We start from the raw sequence: 6,000 nt of genomic DNA on the forward strand, positions 1-6,000 counted from the left end.
CCAATAATAGCCTTGCCTTAACACTTTCTGTGCGAGGGCTTTGCCCCCCAAGTGTCTACCGAACAAGCTTTCATGGGTGTCACGAAGTATGTGCTCAGCTTCTAAGGGTCGCAGACAATGCAAGTAAGGGAGCATGATGGATCTTCTATACAGTTGTCCATCTATGAGGACGTACTTGGCTGACTGACACTCTACTGAAAATATCTAAATTTTCAAGTAAAAAAAACTTACTAGTTGGGTTCGAAGTGGTTCGTTGATCGAGGCACCGATTTGAAGAGTTTTGGCTAGCTCGATGGCAAAGACTAGTATGTGGACCGTTTCTTCTTTCGGGGCAGCTCACTCATCGATATACTCCGTCGGTTGCTCGAGTTCAACGTTCTCTACCAGTTTTGCTTTTCCTTTCAAAGCGGCTACGTAGCACTTGCGGGATTCGAGCTGGTCACCTTGCATGACTCCCACCCTGTAGTCAGTTGGGAACTTCATCACTAAGTAGTAAGTGGGCACTATCACACACAAAATGTGCGTGATAGGCCAACCTACTATCGCATTATAGGGGGAGGGAGTCATCACTACCAAGAATGTGTGCTCAAATCGTACAATGTTTGGCCACATTCTGGCTTCCACCAGTGCTGTGATTCAGCCAAGAGGCCTGCTATAACTGTATCTGCCGCTAAACCCTATCAAAGGTGTATCTGCCGCTAAACCCTCCTCGCCGCTAAACCACCAGTGCTATGACTCCCTCCTCGCCGCTAAACACTATCAAAGGTGTATCTTCCGGTTTCAGGTTGCTCTGCTATAACTATAATTTGTCGAAGGTCACCTTGAAGAGTATGTCTGATGAACTGCCTAAGTCTACTAAGATGTGTTTCACCTCGAAGTCGTTGATCCTTAGCTTCACTACTAAAGCATCATCGTGCGGGTACTGGATCCCGTGCGCATCATCCTCTGTGAAGTAGATCGGTTCTTCGAGCCGAGGTCACTTTGGAGGGTTTTCGCCTTTGTTCTCCAATTCCCGGATCGAGGTCCTCCTAGCTTCTGATGTACATCCGGCAATGATGGACCCACCGATGATCATATTGATCACTCCGCAAATTGGCATTTCCTCTGGCAGCTGTCGAGGTGGCTGCTCATTCTACCTGCTGGTCTTAGGGGCATTCCTCCTCTAGTCCCCCTGTCGGTCTACTTGTCCCCTCTCTTCTCGTAGTATGTAATTCTTCAGGTACCCGCGACGGATAAGTTCCTCGATCTCATTGCGAAGATTCTTGCAATTCTCTGTGTTGTGTCCATGATCTCGGTGGAAATGGTAGTAGACATTCGGGTTTCTTGTTGCTGAGTCTCCCCTTAACTTGGGAGGCCATTTGAAGAAGGAGGAATCCTTAATAGCCATTAAGATCTCTCATCGCTTAGCATTCAAAGGTGTATAGTTTGTTCTCTCCATAGGCGGGGTCTTGGAACGCCGACCTGACTTGTGCCTATGCGAAGGGGACTGGCTCCTTGACTTGCTTCTTCCCCTGATCGGGGACTTGCTCTTCTTTCTTTTCTACCCACCATTGCTCGTCCCTTCATTCTCTCTCTTCCTTTTTTCCGCCGGTAGATTGTCAATCTTTTGGTTGATCTCCTCCTTGGTACCGATGAACTGGTCTGCCAACTTAAGGAACTCAGTGATATCTTTTGCTTTGTTGGCTATCACGTGCCACTTGAACTCTTTATGGGTGATTCCTTTCTTTGCCGCAGTGAGTCACACCGTTGGATCGATGTTCGGTATTTGCAGGCAGGTATCGTTGAAGCGCTTTATGTAGCTTCTGATTGATTCTCCTTCCCTCTGAACCACGTTCAGAAGGCTTCTTGCAACTTTGGGCATTTTTTGCTGGTAATGAAATGCACAATAAACAGATCGAAAAACTGTGCCCAACTTTTGATGGACCCCGGTGCAAGGTTCCGATACCAGGTTCGGACTACACCCCAGAACGTAGTGGAGAAGGCCACACACATGCAGGATTCGTCAGCTCCAGCTAGGGAGGTGCAGTCTTTGTTGCCACCGAGCTCACTTCTTCCTTTTCTTTAGCTCGCTCTGCTTGTTGGCTTGGCTTCGCTGGCGAACTGTTTTTGACCGAGGAGCAACGTGTCTTGCGGCGTTGCTGTTGCTGCTTCTTCACTGGCTCAGCATTGGTGCTGCTGACCTCGGTCTGATCTGGTATCTCGGCATCATTACGGACATTGTTGCGAGGTGGATCCTGGTTCCTTCTTGCCGGGTTCTCCTGGTTGTGAAGTTCACACCAGCTATCACAAGGCACCGAGGGGTCCTGCCTCGAGTTCGCACCTTGAACTCTGGCTTGGTTGTTATCTCCTCGCAATCCGTTGTTTTCCTAATGGGAGTTCCGTGTCGGATTGATCCTGTTGAGCTGACTATCCTCGGGCTTATTTCTAAAATTTCCTTGTGAGACTGAAGGAGTGTGTTGACCGTCTGTCCTCCCACGGGGTGAAGCCTGACCCCTGGGAAGAACTAACACCTGCGAGGTCTCCTCACCCTAATGGGGGGATTAGTGGACATTTTGGCTAGTTCCAGGCCGATTCTGGTTTTGGCCCTGGCACAACCCTAGGTGTCGGGGTGGAATTGGCTGCTGGTTCGGCTGTAGTGGTGGGAACTGCTGCTGATACTGCTGGTACAGGTAGTATTACTGATACTGTTGGACCTGCTGCATCTGGATCTGTATTGTCCTAACGCACTGAATGAGGTCATGGAATTGGGAGTGTTCGACTCTAGGGGGGACCACAGATGGCTCAGAGAAAGTTACGCCCAGTGGGGGAAGCGGGACGCCCACTTGCGTAGTGCCCTACAATACGGGCAGTGACGGGACCCCTGAAGCTGTAAGAAGAACAATAAACTGGCCGATGCATATCGTGGGACCTTGGGGGAAGGTCGATTGTTGATCTTGCCCCCCAGTGACGTTCATCTCGATGCTTTTCCCGATGTTGCTGGAAGAATCCATTGAGATAAATCGAAAGATAGAATTGCAACTGAAATTAGGATGACCTTTTGATCTTTTCTCACACACGATGCCAATTGATGGTGCGCGATCTAGATACTCCTAGCTGGAAGATGATCTGAACACTAGTTGCATAGCGAGCTGGACCAAGCTGCAAAATAATAGATCAGAGAACCCGGGGTGGCTAACCCGGCGAGGTCGCTCCGATGCTTAAGTCAGTACTATATTATGGATGTGAGCTGAATACTTGAATGCTACAGTGCTAGTGAGTAAATAATCGCGTTTACCTTTGCCTTGGGGTTTGATGTCCTTATATAGTGGAGTAGTCGTGGATCTTACGAAAAATCTCTGGGATCTCCGGGTTGCGTAGATAAGATATGTTTCATTTTTTAAGGAGAGCAATGTGTCAGTTGATACAGTTTATCGCTTTCCTCCGATTTGGGCGGAGTGAGGATGAGTCCTGTCGTGTTCCTAAGAAATTTGGGGTCCGTTGGTGAGGCTTCTGGAGTCGATTATATGGCGCTTCGGTTCTTTAGCCCTGAGCTAGTTGGGTGTTGAGGTGCCTTTATACCGAGGTGGTTTTAGGCCGAGGTGACCGAATACCCTAGCTCTAATTGTTGCGGACTAGGTTCCTTTGACTGAGTTGCCATCCCTCGAGCATATCGCGTCTACATGACCTCTTCTTACTAAGTCGTGCCAAGTCACCCTTCATCACCATCTATGAGACAATCACCACCCTACATCTTGCTCCACTGCCCTGCAAAAGTTTACCGAAAGGGCCAAGTGGGAATAAAGGGTCAAAATATAAACATTTGTGGACCCATTAGTAAATCGTCTTTGTCTCTCTAATAACAGTTCATATTTGTGGTTGATGTGGTAAAGCAGAGAAAATATGAAAACGGTTAGGTCGGGTTAGACCCATGTATGTATCTTGACAAATGGATGACTAGTGGGTGTGGGTTAGACCACCATATTTGTAACCCAATTGCCACCACAAGCTTTTGATTCTTGATCATCTATCATATGAAATATTTCGTATGAAAATAATTGTATTATGACTGCCTTATAAAATTACATCCCAATCCCATCTTGTTTCCACTGAACTTTGAAGAAAAATATGTGATTGATTGAATGTGATGGTAAGTATTTTTTATTATATGTAAAAGTACATTTGATAAAAGGTGAACAACTGAAAAATAAGTAAATTCTAACCAGATTGTTGAGATTTGGATTTAACTTCCGACCAATACTAGTAAATGCACTGTAGTTGAATCCTTTAATTTTATGGAAAATATCTTCCATTTATCCCTCATTATGGGTTATTTCATCCACACTTTGGTATTTATTTGATCATAGATTTTAATTATGCCACCATTATTATTATTATTATTATTATTATTTTGTTAAAATCAATTATATGTATTTTATCTTATCTTGAAAAAAAATACCTCTAAATCATCTTCTAAATAAAATTTTGTATATCTATGTAAAGTAATAACTCGGTCTAACTGAAGAGCAAGATTAGCTAAATGCCATGGTTGTATTATCTTCTAAATAAAAATTTGTAGATCTATGTAAGGTAATAATTGGGTCTAAATGAAGAGTCAATATTAATTAGCTGAATGCGATGATTGAATTAGGGGCTGTCTATCCAGTCATAATGTCATCCAACATCAGCCATAAAATGTCTATGCCCCCACAATCATTCAATTCTCAATTTGTGTGCATGGCTGTATGGGGTAGAGGATCATCATTTTGTGATAGATAGATGAATAGATAGTTGACCCACTGCTTCTACAAGCCCAACACCCTTTTAAATAAAAATAATTTTAAAAGAAAGTTGAAAAATCGCACAAAGCAACTCTATTATTAACATCCAGCGGATTTGGATGATGTTTAGAACCTTTTATTATGCTTAGATTTTAAAACTTTATAACACCTAATATATACCTTTTCCCACGCATATCCTACACCTTTTCCATTCCATGCATGTAACCACTCTTTACTATTTTAATTTTGTTAAGCGTCTGATTAAATGATGGAACAGCCTAACTACTCCTAGAGTTCAAAACTTCCGTTATGACTTTTGGAGTAGCCAAATAAATCCCGTTAAAGGTAACCTCCTTCTCTTTAATTTATTTATATAGACGAACAAATCCCGTTAAACCCAAAGTCAGTTTTCCACTCTTTGGAGTAGCCGAGGTGGTTCTGCGTCCTCTCTTCCTCCATGCCTAGAAATAGTCTCTGCAAATCCACCTCTTCATTCATCCTTTTACTCACTTATTTCTTCTTCTTCTTCATTTTCTCCTTGAGTAGTGTTATGGTCAATGGTGAATCTCAGAGCTTTGCCCGAACTCTATCACCTGAATCCATGAGATTTAAGCAAGAAAAGATAACCCACCTTCACTTCTACTTTCATGACATTGTCAGTGGTCGTAATCCAACTGCTGTTCGAGTTGCAGAAGCACCAATCACCAACAAATCAGCCACATTTTTCGGTGCGGTTGTAGTGATGGATGATCCTTTGACGGAAACTCCAGAGTTGACTTCGAAGGCTGTTGGAAGAGCTCAGGGAATCTATTCTGCCACTTCACAAAGTGAACTATCCTTTTTATTGGCCTTCAACTTTGTCTTCTCCGAAGGGAAGTATAACGGGAGCACGCTTAGTGTACTAGGGAGAGAGCCTGTGGGGCCTAAGGTGAGGGAGCTGCCGGTGATCGGAGGGAGTGGAATTTTCCGATTTGCCCGAGGTTATGCTTTGGTGAAGACTCAGGCGTTGGACCTCAAAACTGGAGATGCAGTTCTTGAATATGATGTTTTCGTAATCCATTACTAAGCCTTCTTCCGTCTTATTGCCATTATAAAGATCTTAGGGTCCGTTTGGTTTAGAAACCAAAATCAATAATTGAATTTGTGTTCTTCAGGCTCCGATGGTTACATTTTTTCTGACCTGTAGTTTTATGATAACTGTTTGTTTGACTCGCCTTGTCATCCAATTCTAAAATTTAAGAAG

The 6,000-nt window shown here is 44.0% G+C and overlaps 1 pseudogene; it reads left to right on the forward strand.

Annotated features, from left to right (window-relative positions):
* Positions 1-5,171: 5,171 nt before the first annotated feature.
* Positions 5,172-6,000, forward strand: LOC104597610 (dirigent protein 21 pseudogene; annotated as a pseudogene).

The sequence above is a fragment of the Nelumbo nucifera genome, chromosome 7, assembly GCF_055504915.1.
Source record: "Nelumbo nucifera cultivar China Antique chromosome 7, China Antique-T2T, whole genome shotgun sequence".
Classification (NCBI taxonomy): Eukaryota; Viridiplantae; Streptophyta; class Magnoliopsida; order Proteales; family Nelumbonaceae; genus Nelumbo; species Nelumbo nucifera.